The sequence below is a fragment of the Capra hircus genome, chromosome 17 (genome assembly GCF_001704415.2).
Source record: "Capra hircus breed San Clemente chromosome 17, ASM170441v1, whole genome shotgun sequence".
NCBI lineage: Eukaryota > Metazoa > Chordata > Mammalia > Artiodactyla > Bovidae > Capra > Capra hircus.
In genome coordinates, this window is record NC_030824.1 from 25,644,251 (window position 1) to 25,661,252 (window position 17,002).

At 43.3% G+C, this 17,002-nt stretch overlaps 1 pseudogene; it reads right to left on the bottom strand.

Moving 5' to 3' along the window:
- Window positions 1,327–2,789, bottom strand: LOC108633248 (annotated as a pseudogene).

The window sequence follows — 17,002 nt, forward strand, 5'->3', positions numbered from 1 at the left end:
GAATTCTAAGGGCACGGATTTTTCCATGATACGCCTAGCATTAAGTACAGTGACGGGCTCATAGTAACTCTTCCAAAAATGGACTCTGTTGAAGTCTCTGAAATTTTCACTAGATACATTAAATTGTTGTCATTCAAAAGACATTAACTTAGGCTTCCCTGGTAGTCCAGTGGTTAAGAATCCACCTTGCAATGCAGGGGTCACATGGGTTTGAATCCTGGTCTGGAAAGATCCCATATGCCACGGGGCAGTTAAGCCTATGAGCCACAGCTGCTGAGCCCATGGGCTGCTACTGCTAAAGCTCAGGTGCCCAGATCTGCGCTCTGCAATGACAGAAGCCCCTGCAATGACAACCCCTGCACCACAACTAGAGAAAGCCTGCACACAGCAAGGAGGATCCAGAGCAACCGAAATTAAAAAGAAAGGAATGTTTTTAAAAAATAAATAAATAAAATACATTAACTTTAAAATCAAAACGCATTTTAAGGAAAATTGAGGTTAATAATCTAAAATCTTGAGGGTGAGAAAGGATTTGTTAACCACAATGCAGGCAAAAGGAAAATAATAAGCAAAATATAGGTTAATCATGTAGATTTTAAATTTTCTGACTGTACAATAGGGCACTCAAAGCCGATGCACTTGGACAACCCAGAGGGATGGGATAGGGAAAGAAGTGGGAGGGGATTCAGGACAGCGGGACACATGTACTGATTCACGTCAATGTATGGCAAAAACCACCACAGTATTGTAAAATAATTAGCCTTCAATTAAAATAAATAAATTAAAAAAAAATCATAGTAGCATAAGGCAAATGACCTGGAGAAAAACATCTAAAGAAAATATGGAAATATAACAAACAGCAGGTTCATACTCTTACCATACCAAGAGAGTGTTCAAATCAAAAAGATTTCTTTTTTTTTTTTCAGTGACATATTGTTTATTTGTAATTGGAAAAGAATTGCTTTACAATAATGTGGGTTCTGCCATAGATTAGCACGAATCACTCATAGGTATACATGTCCCCTACCTCATGAACTTCACCTCCCATCCCTCTGTTATTACAGAGCACTGGGTTTGAGCTCTCTGTGTCATACACTGCTATGTAATTTTCACGCCTTGTTTTATTGAGCACTTCCTGACTTTCAAATACAAGATAGGTTCATCTTGTTATTTCCCTATCCCACCCCCCAGCTCTGAAATCAGCTCTTTCTCCAAGGATACCAAGTTACTTTTCATAGGCAATACTAGATCTGGGTTTCCTACGTGCTCACTGCTATTATCAAGTCTGCTTCTGCCCTTCAGCAAACAGGGCTATATGTATTCTGATGTGTATTCTAATATAACCAAATAATCATCAACCTTTTAACTGTTAACTGTTTCCAGCTTCCAAAGGAAATTACTCCCTTTCTTTATGATCATCAGTTGTGAAATGTTAGAACTAAGACCCTGATGCAGAAACCAATTATAAATATGCAGAAACCAAACCACAGTTGACAGAAATTTGAGAAATTGACTAAAACAATTTGTGAAGTTGGGTCTTTCTAATACCAAGCATTAGGAGGTTGAAGATCTGCATGGCTTTATCCTAGGTACTAGAAAAGGGAATTCTGTACTCCCCACTACCACCACTATAAAATATACTAATCCTGAACTGGGCTATTTATCCCACTGGGCTATTTATCACTAATCTGCTTTGCCTTAAACTTTATTGAGAACTGCTCACTCTTTTTTAGTGTGGCCTGTGGTTCATCTGCTTTGAGGTTCCATAATCTTGGAATTGGGTTTTTTTAAAAAAATGTAGCATTTTAGAGCTGAGAAGGACCTACAATTTAAGGATTAATCATTAATTTGACCTTTAGCTTAATCATTGATTTGACCTTTAGCTCGATACTAGGTTTTAGTTTTGAGGTACTCTTACCTCAAATGGCCCTGTGAGCTTTGCTTTACCTGTTTTCAAAACACTCTGAGCTAAGAGTGTTTTCATCCAAGTATCACGTATGATTATAGACTAAAACTTAACTTGAAATCAAAGAATATAGACAACCCCCCGTCCTGTATTCCACTTGATCTCTGGCATCTTCCCCAAAGACTATTTCTTGGCTACTTCTAGTTGTGGTATTTTGAAAATTACATTTGTCCAAATCAGGTTTACTCTGGACACTCATTGTTGGGCAGCTTCACTTAGCCTTCAGATGGTCTGTTTCCCATGTGTTTGGTATGTCTGCCTTGTGCTATTAATTTTCCCGTGGCCTTGTTAGTCAGATCCACAGAAGCAAATGAAATTGATCTTCCTTCCTTCAAAACATGTGCTGTAATCAGTATGTCTTCTCCCATTTTAGCAGGTGATATGTACGTTATGTTCATATCAATACTGACTCCGGCCACACCCCTTTCTGTGCACAGCAGAGCAAGCGTTGATATGACGTCCACTAAGGTGGCTGTCATGCCGCCATGGAGAGTGCCCAATTGATTGGTATGCTGCTCTTCTACTTTCATTTCACAAATCACTTTCCCAGGGGCAGCAGAAACAAGAGTCACCTTTTCCAGGTTTCTATCGAAAATTTTGAATTTGCCTGAGTGCGTTACAGACTCCAGCAGAGTCTTTGCCTTCTTCATCCAGATCATCGTGGACCGTTTGCCGGCTTCCAGGCCCCACTGAAGACTGAGTCTTGGAAGAGCAAGGGAGCCCCGAAGTTCGCAAAAGAACAAGGTCAACAGCCTTCTGGACCCGAAGAGCGTTCCGCGTCCGCCGTCGAGAGCCCCCGCCACAACTGTCCCTCACACCGGCAGCGGGCGCACTCCAAAAAGATTTCTATAAGAAAAGAAAGAGCTTTAAAAGGATATCAAAAATAAGATGCATATATTAATACAAACAACACAAGGGCTTCCCAGGTGGCACAGTGGTAAAGAATCAGCCTGCCAGTGTAGGAGACACAAGATGTGCAGGTTCAATCCCTGGGTCGGGAAGAAACCCTGGAAGAGGGCACGGTAACCCACTCCAGTATTCTTCCCTGGAAAACTGAATGGACAGGGGAGCCTGATGGGCTACAGTCCGTGGGATAGAAAAGACTTGGACACGACTGAGCACACAGTAAATAATGAAAAATAAAGAACACAGCTGCCAAAGAACCCCTCATCTTTCGTTATCAAAGTTAAGCCAGTGAAAAGAAAATATTTTGTGTTCACTGGGCTTAATAAAGAGTAAAGCCGCTATAATAACTTTCGCTGGCAAGGGTCCAGGAATGTCGCCCTCCAGGTGCCCCCAGGCTGGGGAAGGGTCAGATGTACATCACGTCTGTGGGGCAGTTTGATGACAAGTGTCAAGTCTTCAGCTTGGCAAGTGAATAAATTCCCACAAAGGCAAGCTTACAGCACATGTATACAGGAATTTCCACCGACAACATTTATGCTGGAGGCATGTGGATGACAAATCAAGGCTCTGGTAAGAGAACATTGGTTTTGCCAGTGGAGATGCAGCCACCCAGTGAAATATTGTATTTCCTTTTTAGAAGACGTTGTAGATCTTTGTTCATTGGAATAATGCCATGGCAGAACCTGAAATTAAAATAAAAATCTTTTCTACATTATGACCCAATTTGTTTCCAAATATATGTATGACATTAGTTTGTGAAATTTTTTTAAAGCTGGAAAAACATCAACAAGTTGCTTACCTGGTGGGGGCTGGAAGGGCACTTTGACTTCCTCCTCCACGGCTTCCTATTTCCTTCAACATACTTTTCTGTTGTGTCGTTTATTTTTTTCTTCAGCAAGGGCCACAAATCTTTTCGACAAGCAGCAAAGTGATGCTATCAGTTCCAAATAGGGAAGGAGCCCTCCCCCTCCTTCTGGACTGCACGCCCTTCTCTTACCTGCGAGCGAGGCTGCTGGAGCCCCCTGGGGACAAGAACATGCCTGAGAGATGCCAGCCAGTGGCCACCCACCAGTCAGTGGCTCCTGCAGTACCAGGAGAAGCCCGTGTTTTTGCCGGCATGAATGGGAGCCACAAGCAGCAGCTGGCAGGCCCGTACGTCAGGGCAGTGTGCATGCGTCCATGCTAAGCCATTTCAGTCGTGTCCAACTCTTTGTGACCCCATGGACTGTAGCCCGCCAGTGTCCTCTGTCCAAGGATTCTCCAGGCAAGGATACTGGAGTGGGTTGCCACGCCCTCCTCCAGGGGATCTTCCCTTCCCGGGGATGGAACCCATATCTCTTACGTCTCCTGCATCGGCAGGCAGGTTCGTTACCACTAGTGCCACCAGGCAGAAATCCCACCAAATGGCTACTTCTTCCCAGCTCCGAGGTTCACAGCCAGGCTTGGAGCTCCCCGTTCACGGAACAGGGTGCCCCTGCTGGAGCCTCCATCCTTTGGAGAATAGACGTCCTTTCTCGACACGGATTCTCTGCTGACCTGCTGATCTCTCTACACTGTTCCGAGGACCCACCTGTCCCAGGAATTCCTGTCCCAGACTCCCCAGCCCTCCCCTCTGCACCTCTCCTGCCTTCAGCTGCCCACCGCCAGCCAGTCTGCAGGAAGCACTGGGCTCAAGGGCCGTGTTGTGGCCGCAGTGGATTGAGAGGTGGGCAGTGTCTGATCTTGTGCTCTGGTCCCGAACGTTAGTCCAAGGGCAAAGTCAGACACAGACGTGGAGATTGTTTGCTTTTTCTAATAAAGGGGAGGTTGATCCTTTGTCAAGTGAGGGAGGGGATCAGACACTTGTACTTTCTCACTGTTTATTAACAATTCAGGGCTCTGTCAGCCTGAGTCCTGGCAGGAAGAGAATTCCTCTCAAGTGTGGATGAGGAAATACAAAAGCAGGGACTCTGTACAGAGAAACAAACTGAGAAGCTGGAACACTCAGAGAGGAACAACAGTGGGAGGTTGTGTCCACCCCCTCCCGAAGGGCAGGAGGGGACGAAGTGGGGGGAGATGGTCACAGGGGGAGGGGCTGCGGGCTGAGGATCACAGGTCCTGCCAGCAGCGCGGCCCCCAGCAGGGAGACGTGGGTGCCAAACGCCCCACCCTCTCTCTCCACACACCCTCGGATCTCCACGGCACCATTTCTGGCGCCAGAACAGAAGGTAGAAGGCAAAGCACCCCGGGTGACCCGGCCCCCAGGTCATCTCCTGGGGGTGCAATGAGTGAAAGAGGGTGGCTCTGGAGGACGGAGGGGTCCACAAGCCCCCTGTGGACATCAGGGGGTCTCACCTGAGAATGCAGACCTCCAGACACCCGTGGATAATCAGAAGTTTGCCAAAACTGGACTCTACAGCAGGCAATGATCAGCGACCCCATCAGAGGGGGTGCACGCACTCCAGTTCCTGGAGCCCCCACAGGGTGCCCTCATGGTTGTCCCCTGAAAGTCCTCCACCAACCAAGTCTGAACTTAGGACCAGACTCTGCTTTGAGCAGTGTTGATGAGCCGCATGGCAGAGCTGGAAAGTCAGAATCTCTCTCCCTTCAAAGTGTGCTGGTTCCCCTGAGACCAGCAATAAAGAGGAAAAGCAAAAATAAACCTGCCAGCGAAAAACTAATAAGAAACGAGTTTGGGTGCCTTTGGCAAAAGGAGCACAGAAATGCAATAATATTTTCTTTTAACATTGTATCCACAGACTCTTGTGAAGGAAATACCTGATCAGATCCCAAAATGAGCAATTATGAGAGACTGCTGTTTGAGTGAGACACTTCTGGCAGAGGAAACTAATTTTGCAAAGTGCTCTATCTCCTGACTTGGGGTTTGGTTGCTTTCCAGGGGTGGGAGGCTGGTCCACCAGGGAGAGACAACCTCAGAGGAGGGGGCCCTGCTTTGGGGTTGAACCCCCTAGGGCAGATGTGAGGTCCAGAGAGCACTGCAATCTTGCCCCATCAAGGCTCGGGGCATTTGGTGATGGGGTGTCCCATGGAGCTGGGGTGAAGCTGGGGGAGACATCAGGCTTGTTGCCACCTTTTGGCTCTTGTAAATAATACTGCCATGAACACTGAGTATATATCCAATTCCTTAGGGTATATACCAATACAGAAGTACTGAATCATATGGTAATTCTGTGTTTAATTCTTTCAGCTACTTCCATACTATTTCCACTGTGAGTGTACCATTTTACATTCCATCAGCAATGCACATGAGTTCCAGTTTCTCCATAGCCTTGCCAACGATCGTCATTTTCTGTTGGTTTTTTTTTTTTTTTTTTTTCAGAAATAGTATCTCCTAATTTTGATTTTCCTTTATATACTGACTAAGGATGTTGAGTATCTTTTCATGTACTTACACCATTCATACATAGTCTGAAAAAATGTTTACTCCAGCTCTTTGCCCATTATTTTAGTTGGGTTGTTTTTGTTAAGTTGTAAAAATTATTTATATATTTTTAATTAATCCTTTATCAGCTACATGATTTGAAGATATTTGCTCCCACTCTGTGAGTTGTCTTCTAACTTGCTTAACAGAGTCCTTTGATGCCCAAAAGTTTTAAATTTTGCTGAAGCTCAGTTTATCTATTTTTTCTAGTTGTGCTTTATACAGCCAATTAATCACTGGGAAATGCAATGTCATGAATCATTTCCCCTATATTTTCTTCTAAGAGTTTTATACTCTTTTAAGAGTTTTATACTTAGTTTTACACTAAGAGTGTAAGTGTACCTTACACTTAGGTATTTGATTCAATTTTAGTTTACTTATCAATATGGTGTAATGTAAAGGTCCCACTTCATCATTTTGCATGTGAATATCCAGCTTTCCATACACCATTTATTGAAGAGACTACCTTTCCCCCACTGAATGGTCTTGCTGGTCTTGTCAAAAGCCACTTGACCACATATGTGAGTGTTTATTTCTCTTCCATTCCATTGGTCTGTGATTCTGTCTTTATGCCAGTACAACAGTATTTGATTAATATAGCTTTGCAGTAAATTTTGAAATCAAAAAGTGTCAGTTCTCCAAAACCATTCTTTTTTTAGATTGTTTTGATTATACTGGGCCACTTGAAATTCTGTATGAAATTTAGGATGTATTTTTCTATTTCTACTCCAAAATGTCTTTAGGATTTGATTGTGATTACACTGAATCTGCAGGTCACTCTGGGTATTATTGACCTTCTAGCAACATCAAATCATCCAAACCATGAACACAGATGTCTTTCCATTTATTAATACTGTTTTTTTCAGTAACATTTTATAGTTTTCAGTGTACAAGTGTTTTGTCTCCTCAGTTTAGTTTATTTCTAAATATTTTATGCTTTTTGATGCCATTTTCATGGAATTGCCTTCTTAACTTCCTTGTTGGATTGCTTATTGGTAGTCTATTGAAACACAGGTGGCTTCTGCATGTTGAGTTTTCATCCTGCCACTTTCCTGAATTTGTTTCCTAGTTCTAACAGTTGTTTTGGTTTTGGAGACATTAGAGTTTTCTACGTATAAGATCATGTTGCCTGTGAACAAAGGTAACATTACTTCTTCCTTTCCAATTTCTGTGCCTATTCTCACTCTTTCTTCTTTTATTGTCCTTGCTAAACCTTGCGATATTATGTTGAAAAGAAGTAGCTAAAGCAGGCATTTTATCTTCCTGATCTTAGAGGAAAAGTTTCACTCTTTCACCACTGAGTATGATATTAGCAGTGGGTTTTTTCATATGTTGCCTTTATTATATTGAGGAAATTTCTTTCCGTTTCAAGTTTTTTCCCCCAGCTCTCATACTCATTTATTAATTTCCCATCATACATAAAACCATATCAAGCTTTAGTAACTTCAGGAAGCATGGGACCTCATTTCAAGCTTCTTAAGTGTTTTTATCATGAAAGGGTGTTGCACTATGTAAAATATGTTTTCTGCACCAGTCAAAATGATCATGTGGTTCTTTTCCCCTCATTCTGTTAAAGAGGTGTATTATGCTGATTCTGTGGACCCCCTGGTGGCTCAGTCAGTAAAGAAAGAACCCACTTGCAATGCAGGAGATGCGGGCTTGATTCCTGGGTCAAGAAGATCCCCTGTAGAAGAAAATGGCAACCCACCCCAGGATTCTTGCCTGGGAAATCTCATGGATAGAGGAGCCTGGTGGGCTACAGTCCATGAGACTTCGAGAGTCGGACACGATTTAGTGACTAAACCAAAAGAGGCTGATCTTTGTATATTGAGCCATTCTTGTATTCCCTTTACTGACTCCTCCCTTTCAGAGAGGCCCCAGTGGCCTTCAATAAAGGCTCAAGAGGGTTTCTCTCCTGGGGCTGACCAGCATCTCTATGTTATCCCACTTGAAGTTGCCATCAGCTCTCTCTGGATGATGAAAAGGGTCCCAGTGAATATCCTATTACAAGCCCCTCTGAGTATAGAATTTCAAACAGCATGTTCAAGTTTTGTAATTTCCAAAGAATGACAGGTAATGTTTATTGCAGTGGGGCTGGGAATAAAAGCCACACCATCTAACCCTAAACCCCCGTCCCTTTGCTGTTACAGGAGCTATCACACGTGTGGAGTCATGTCTCATGTCTCCGTTTCCTTACCTGAGGCTCCTTGGATCCAGGCTCTAGGTCTGGCGCCGGCGCCCTCACTAAGCTATGGACACCTTTCCAGTTGCCGCTAATGGAACGCTCCAATATAATGAAAATGACAAAGGAGCCTCACAGAAGTCATTTTATCACAGATGAAATGAGTGTGGGCAGCCTCTGAGTCATCTCTGTTCTTACAATGTGCCCAGACAGTTTCTCTGGGGCTGATTTCACACATTTTCCTTTACCAGAACCCAAAGCTGAAAACTGAGGTTGGAGGGTGGACTGGATGTTCTCTCCTATGGCGCATCTTGGCCAAATGTGGGAGCAGGTTCAATCACAGGTCCAAATGTGAATGTAAAAGGAAGTTTTAAGAAATTTGTACATAGACGTCCAGATATCAGCCCCTTAGAATGTCCATACATACATTTCTGATTTCCTGTCAATTGCTAAATGGTTTGTGTTAATGTAATCAGTTCCTGACATCTTCAGGGCTAATGAGTCAGTTTAGATGAACGCAAGTGAAAATGAAAGTTGCTCAGTCGTGTCTGGCTCTTTGCAACCCCATGGACTATATAGTCTGTGAAATTCTTCAGGCCAGAATACTGGAATGGGTAGCCTTTCCCTTCTCCAGGGGATCTTCCCAACCCAACAATCAAACCCATATCTTCCGTATTGCAGGCTGATTCACAAGGGAAGCTCAAGAATAGTGGAGGAGGTAGCCTATCCCTTCTTCAGTGGATCTTCCTGACCCAGAAATCTAACCGGGTCTCCTGCATTGCAGGCAGATTCTTTACCATCTGAGCTATTAGGGAAGCCCAGCTATCAGGGAAGATTAATGCAAAGTGCTCACCTTTTCAGTCCTGCCTTCCCACGACCATCCATATGTTCAGTGGATGTCAGGCAACAAACCAACGAGACATCAGAAACACCAGTATCCACCACAATGGGGATAGTTGTTACCACCCACGAGAACTGGATTCATGTGGGTAAATTAGGGAGCCATCCTCCAAATGTGAGTGAGAGGTGGGAACACGGTAAATAAGAGGGTAGGCAGGGATCCCCAGGATGAGACAGGAGAGGGAAGCACTGGGAACCAGCCTGGGCTCAGATGCCCCCTTAGCTGTGAGCAGTGGGAGAACTGGGGATGTGCAGCTGAGACAGACGTGGACACAGGGTCCAGGATGCCTCTGGGAGGGTGTGACTCATCCAACAGAAACAGTGCTGTGAGCGGGGGTCTCTGCACCTCCAGGGGCAGCTGAGTGGGCCAACCCAGGGTCCCAGAGTGGGGAAAGGGAGCCGAAAGCGACCTCCACTGAGACTCTTAGAGACCAACAACCCTCCACTATCAATCCTTTGGAGGAAGAGTCTATTCTGTCAGGCCAAGGTGACCATCTGGCTTAATCAGCAGTTGTGTTCCATGTATAAATGAATAGCCTGGAGTTCTGCTCTTATACCAGGTTTCCCTGGTGGCTCAGTGGTAAAGAATCTGCCTGCAATGTAGGAACAGCAGGAGATGCAGGTTCAACCCCTGGGTTGGGAAGATCCCCTGGAGGAGGGCAGGCACCCCATTACTTTATTCTTGCCTGGATAATCCCATGGACAGAGGAGCCTGGCAGGCTACAGCCCACAGGGTTGCAGAGTTGGACACGACTGAAGTGACTTAGCACGCACAGCTCTTATAGGCAAATGTGTAGTGGTCACGGCCACAGATTCTGGAGCCAGACACTGGCTCTATACCTGCTCTGTTGTTTACAAGCTGTGGGGCAGTGGGGAAGATGTTTTAAACACTCTGTGTCTCCATTTCCTTATCAACAGAATGGGCTTCTGTGACGATTTAATTAGGACAGTGCAGGCACATACTGTATGCTCTGTGTCAGTTATAATTATACTTTTTTATCCTTCAAACACACAGTTAATAGAAGTCTCTTTTACAAATGTGTCAGTCATTTTTGCCACACTTTTCTTGTTCCAAATCGCTCGGCCTGAGGCTCCGGTTCTGACCCTAGAATTATAGAAGTTTCCCTCAGGCAGTAGGTCCCTTTTTAAAGGTCACTTTTTTAAATGGAATAGGTGAAGAAATCACTTTCAGAATAAAGTTCTGAAGTCAGCACATGGGATGAAATCATGAATAATCAAAGCTGCCCTTGACATTCTGCCCTAGGGAGCCCTTACAGTGCAGTGTGAGGACCCAGCATCTCTCAGGCACCCGCCATGGACAGTCTTCCTGCAGGGATGGACCAGACCCGTGTTTCTTCAGCTGGGCATCAGGTAAGGGAGACGGCTTGCATGGAAGAGCCATTGTGTGAAAGACATGGGTCTCTATATGCTACAAGCATGCTCAGAAGAGCCACGTAGCCACACTAGTGACTCATAGAACCTGAGCCTGATGACCGAAGGTTCTTGTCTGTATCTCATACACTTTGTTACCAAGTCAGCCAGAGTCTACCAGTGATGGACCCATTGCGTGACTCTCTCATGACCACAGGTATCACTGTAACCAGCTCCTTCCCTGGGGTGAACTGTGCTGCCAAGACTGAGCTGTAGGAGGTTCAGGACTGCCTTCCCACCAGGACCCAACAGCTAGCTAGCCTCCTGTTCTCATAGAGTTTATTGAGTACTGCCTCATCCTTGAGAGTCAGTTTCTACTTTTTGAGGCAACGGGATACAATTTATATTCAGAGATATTATCTAAGTGTATCACTTGGCTCAAAAAATGGAATTCATGGTTTGGATTTTTCTTTCTAATCTCTGATCATTAGCTGTCTGAGCTTACCACTGACCATTAGAATTCAGGGCTTTCTTGCTGGTTGAATGAGAACTGGGACAGACACTGAATTCCCCTGGAGGCAGGCCATTGAAAAGTCTGTTTCTATTTTCTGTGAAGATACAAAATCATGCACCAGAAGGAATCTTGGGACATTTTGTTGTGTTCCCCCAAAGATATAGGGCAGACGTCCCTGAGGCAAAACTTCTGTTTTCCTACCATGAAATCTGCCTTAAAATGGTGCTGCCTTAGACATCGCGTGCCATACTTTAGCGAGAAACCTTACTGAAGAAGTACTCAGATGTTAGTGGAAGTATCCAGAGCTGGGCATAAAGGTACATAAACCATGAAGGGTGCTGCGGCGTTAAGTGTTGCGTGTTTCCATAGAAACAACACAAAATCTGACCAAGGAAATGAACACTGAATGTAAAGCATTTGTTTAATTTTAATGTGAGTAGTTTTTAAGCTGCTTGTTCCCAATGCTATAGAAATGTTCACATGGTAACAGTAAACGCCTTTAATCTCTTTTGGTTTTTAATTGGTTTTTCTGGTGGATTGATTCCTTATAAATAAATGGGGGGACATGAAGCAATGCAAACAGAGCCAGAACCATAACAATGAAAGGGCAAATGAAAGCAGAGTCTGGTGAGATTTGTAATTAGAACCAACCCATCTCAGGCACAGATCCAGAAGACCCTTCTATTCCAGAGCTGCAGTTCTATCAACACAGGCCCTTCCACATTCCTAATTTGTCGCTTTTAATTGTGTTTTCCAGATACACTGAATAGTGGTTTCTCTGATTAGAGTTGCCATCTGCTGGATTCCAGAGCACAGCTAGTCCTGAGTGGGAGGGGTCTTCTGTTTAAGGTTGTTTCCTGAGCTGAGTGCAGGTCACCCAGGTATGCTCGCCCAGGTGGAAATCTACTGGGCTGTGTACTGTGATTTGTAATTGAATTTCAACAAAAGGAAAAATAAGTCATTCCCTGAGATAACCAAGGACATTCTGTTTTAAGGAACAGACCCCATTGTTTTTATTAGCTTCAGGCCTTCCTTCCCAGGTGGCTCAGTGGGTAAAGAATCCACCTGCAATGTGGGAGATGCAGGTTCGATCCCTGGGTGGGGAAGATCTCCTGGAGGAAGGACGGCAACCCACTCCAGTATTCTTGCCTGGAGAATCCTCATGGACAGAGGAGCCTTGCAGGCTGCAGTCCATAAGGTTGCAAAGAGTCAGACACGACTGAAGCAACAGAGCATGCATGCGTCCCTGTGAGAAGACCATGTATCTCCACTCTGCTCAACTCAGGGGTGCTCAAGCACCAACTTGCTTCAGCCAAATAACTGTGGGAGGGAATGTGTGTGTCACTTCTGTCCAAAGGCTTTGAGTCCCTCTCTCCCCTGCAAGTCTATCCCTCCCCTCCCCCATCTTTGTTTTCCCCACTTCTCTCTCTCCCCCTCCCCCACTTGCCAGTCCTTTGGTTCATGGTGCCTTTTACCTGTGCCACTGGCTGACATCCCATGGGAAAGGCAAAGGGGGAAAGACTTCGGGGGAGAGACAACAGCAATGGGGCATGTTAAAGGGGGGCTGGGGTAGCAGGGTAATTGAGGAGGGAGGAGGAAAGTAAGGAGGAGAGAGGAAGGAGGAGGGAAGGAAGGTGCCAGGGGATGGAAGAAGACAGGAGGGAGGGAGCCACAGCCTGGACTGTGTGGAGCTGGGCCTCCTGCTGGGAAGAAGAGCCTGGGAGTGAAATAGTCAATAGGAGGGAGGGGTTAGTGAACTGATGAGCTAATCAGGGGTAATGGACATGCCCAGTGACACAATACCATCCACACTAGCAACCAAAAAAGTTAAATACTTAGTATAAATCAAAATATGTGCAAGATCTGTATGAGGAAAACTATAAATGAAATCCAGAAAGAACTAAATAAATACATATACTGTGATGTTATGAATAGAGAAACTCAGCATTGCCAAATTCTCAGTTTTTCCCAAACTGGTTTATAGATTTGGTGGAATCCCAATGAAAACCTCAGCAAGTTGTGTTGTGGATATTAACAAACTGGTTCTAAAGATTATATGGAGAAGCAAAAGACCCAGAGTAGTCAACACGACACTGAAGAAAAAGGATAAAGCTGGAAGACTAATGATGACCCAACTTCAGGCTACAGTATTAAGAGCATGTGGTATTGGTGAAAGAATAGACATGTGAATCAGCATAACAGGATAGAGAGCCCAGAAATACATCCACATAAATACAGTTTTTCAACAAATATTGAAACAACTGCCTTTAACATCTACATTTTAAAAAACTGAATCTAGGAATTCCCAGGTGGTGCAATGGCTAAGAATCTGCCTGCCAATGCAAAGGACATGGGTTTGATCCCTGATCCAGGAAGATTCTACATTCTGTGGAGCAACCAAGCCCATGTGCCACAACTGCTGAAATCTGTGTGCTCTAGGGACTGTGACAAAGAGTAGCCCCCAGTCTCCAAAGCTAGAGGAAAGCCCTCAAGCACCATTGAAGACCCAGCACAGCCCATAAATAAATAAAATTATTTTTTAAAAAACATCTGAATCTAAACATAGATCCTACACATTTCACAAAAACTAACACAAAATGCATCACAGGCCTCAACATAAAATGCAAAATTCTAAAATTCCTGGAAGATAATACGGGAGAGAACCTAGATGACCTTGAGTATACCAATGACTTTTTAGAAAGGACACCAAAGTCATAATTCATGAAGGAAATAATTGATAAGCTAGACTTGGTTAAAATTTTAAACTTCTGTTATGTGAAAGACACTGTCAAGGGTTTAAAGAGATAAGCCACAACTGATAGAACACTGCTATCCAAAAATATAAAGAACTCTTAAAACTCAACAATAAGGCAACAAACAACCGAATTTAAAAACAGGCCACCAATCTCTAATTGGTTTCCTTAACCAATCTCATGAAAGAAGATATACAGATGGCAAATAAACACATGGAAGCATGCCCCATGTCACCTGTCATCAGAAAAATGCAAATTAAAGCAACAATGAAATTCTACTATGCACTTATCAGACAAGCCAAAGTTGAGAACACTGATACCACCAATTTCTGCAATTGGACCTTTCTTGCAAAATTCAACTTAAAATGGATTAAATATATCAAACAAGACCTGAAACCATAAAACTCCTAGAAGAAAACATACTGGAAATCTCCAAGAAAGACTACATCTGGAATGGGAGGAAATACTTTCAAATTATATATCTGATAAGGGGTTAATGTTGTTGTGTGGCAATACCAATACAATATTGTAAAGTAATTACCCTCCAATTAAAATAAATAAATTTTTTAAAAGTATTTTTTAAAAAAAGTATTCATACAACTCAAGACAAAAAAAGCAAACTATCTGATTTCAAAATGGCAGAGGAACTGAGTAGACATTTTTCCAAAAAAGACATATAGAATTTCAGCAGAATCATAGGAGGGTGCTTGATGTCACTAATCACTGGGGAAAGGCAAATCAAAACCAAAGTGAGCTGTTGCACCTCACATCTGTTACGATGGCTATCCTCAGAAAGACTAGAGATAAGTGTTGGTGAGGATATGGAGAAAAGGGAGGCTTGGTGCACTGTTGGTAGGAATGGAAACTGATGCAACCGCTATGGAAAAAAATTACGGAGTTTCCTCAAAAAACTAAAAATGGAGTTGCTATATGGTCCAGGAATTCTACTTCTGGATATATGTCCAAAGAAAACAAGATATGTATAGTATATATTCCCATGTTCAGTACAGCATGATTCTCAACAGCCAGGATAAGGAAACATCCTAAAGGTCCATCAGTGGGAGAATGGATAAAGAATATGTGGTTACATATAGATATATCTATATATACACACACACACATATATATACATATACATATATATATTACATATGTGTGTGTGTGTGCCTGTGTGTGTGTGATAGCTAGCTGGCTAGCTAGCTGTGTAAATGTATATGCTCAGTCATGTCCAACTCTTTGCGACCCCAAGGACGATAGCCCACCAGGCTCCTCTGTCCATGGGAATTCTCCAGGCAGGAATACTGGGGTGGGTTGCCATACCCTCCTCCAGGGGATCTTCCTGACCCAGGGATTGAACCCAGGTCTCCCGCGGGGAAGGCAGATTCTTTACCATCTGAGCCACCAGGGAAGAAGCCCTGCATATACATACACATATACATATATTTATACTTATACATGTACATATACAATGGGATATCATTTAGCCATGAGAAAAAGGGAAATTCTGCCATAGGACCACATGAACAGACCTTAAGAGCATTATGCTAAGTAAAACAGCCAGACAGAGGAAGAAAAATACTGCATGACTTATATGTGGAGTCATAAACAGCCAAACTCATAGTTAGAGAGACTAGAATGGTAGTTATCAGGAGCTCAGTGAGGGGAATGGGGAGATGTTAGTCAAAGGGTACAAATTTCCAATTATAAGATGAATAAGTTCTGGGGGTCTAATGTAGGGCATGGTGATTACAGTTAATAATACTTATTGTATGCTTGAACATTACAAAGAGTAAATCTTAAGTGTTCTCACCATAGAAAAGGATCAGTAATTATGTGATATGATGGGGATATTAACTTTTGTAGTGTATAGGTACAAACATATATGTTCAAATCAACATATTGTAAGTATACCTTATACCTGCACAAGTTAATATGTCAATTATACCTCAATAGGACTGGAAAAAATAAGTGAGCTATCAAGCCATGAAAAGACATGGAGGAACCTTAAATTCACGTTCCTAAGTGAAAGAAGCCATCTGAAAAGGCTGCCTACCATATGATTCCAAGAATTGACATTCTGGAAAAGCAAAACTATAGAGACAGTGAAAAGATCAGTGGTTGCCAGGGTTTGGGGTGGGAGGGAGTGAGGGATAAACAGTTAGAAAACAAAGGATTTCCAGGGCGGTGAAAATGGTCTGTATGATGTTATAATGATGGGTCCAAGTCGGTGCACAGCTGTCCAAGCCCATACATACAGAGCCAAGAGTGAACCACAAAGTAAACTATGGACTCTGAGTGATAACAATGAGTCAATGTAGATTCTTCAGTTGTGACAAATGTACCATCTGATGGGGACTGTTGAGAAAGAGGGAGGCTGTGCATGTGTGGGGAAGTGGGTTATACGGGAAGTCTCTATATTATTTCCCTCAATTTTGTTGTCCACCTAAAACTTCTCTTTTCAAATACACAGTATTTTTTTTTTTAGTTTTTTTTTTTTTACGTTTATTTTATGTTTATTTTTTTTTTTTTTTTCTTACATGCGTTCCCAAACATGAACCCCCCTCCCACCTCCCTCCCCACAACATCTCTCTGGGTCATCCCCATGCACCTGCCCCAAGCAAGCTGCACCCTACGTCAGACATGGACTGGCGATTCAATTCTTACATGACAGTATACATGTTAGAATTCCCATTCTCCCAAATCGTCCCACCCTCTCCCTCTCCCTCTGAGTCCAAAAGTCCGTTATACACATCTGTGTCTTTTTTCCTGTCTTGCATACAGGGTCGTCATTGCCATCTTCCTAAATTCCACCAAATACACAGTATTTTAAAATAATGATTCGTTTTTTTACTTAAGAACATGGAAATGCCTCCAAAGAGCCCTGTTATTAAATGCTAGCCAAACACAGCAGCTGCCAAGATCTCTGAGACTCAGGCCTCTCTCCCTTGTTTGAAGTAAGATTAACAAGTGTTGGAGTGGAGCCCCAAAG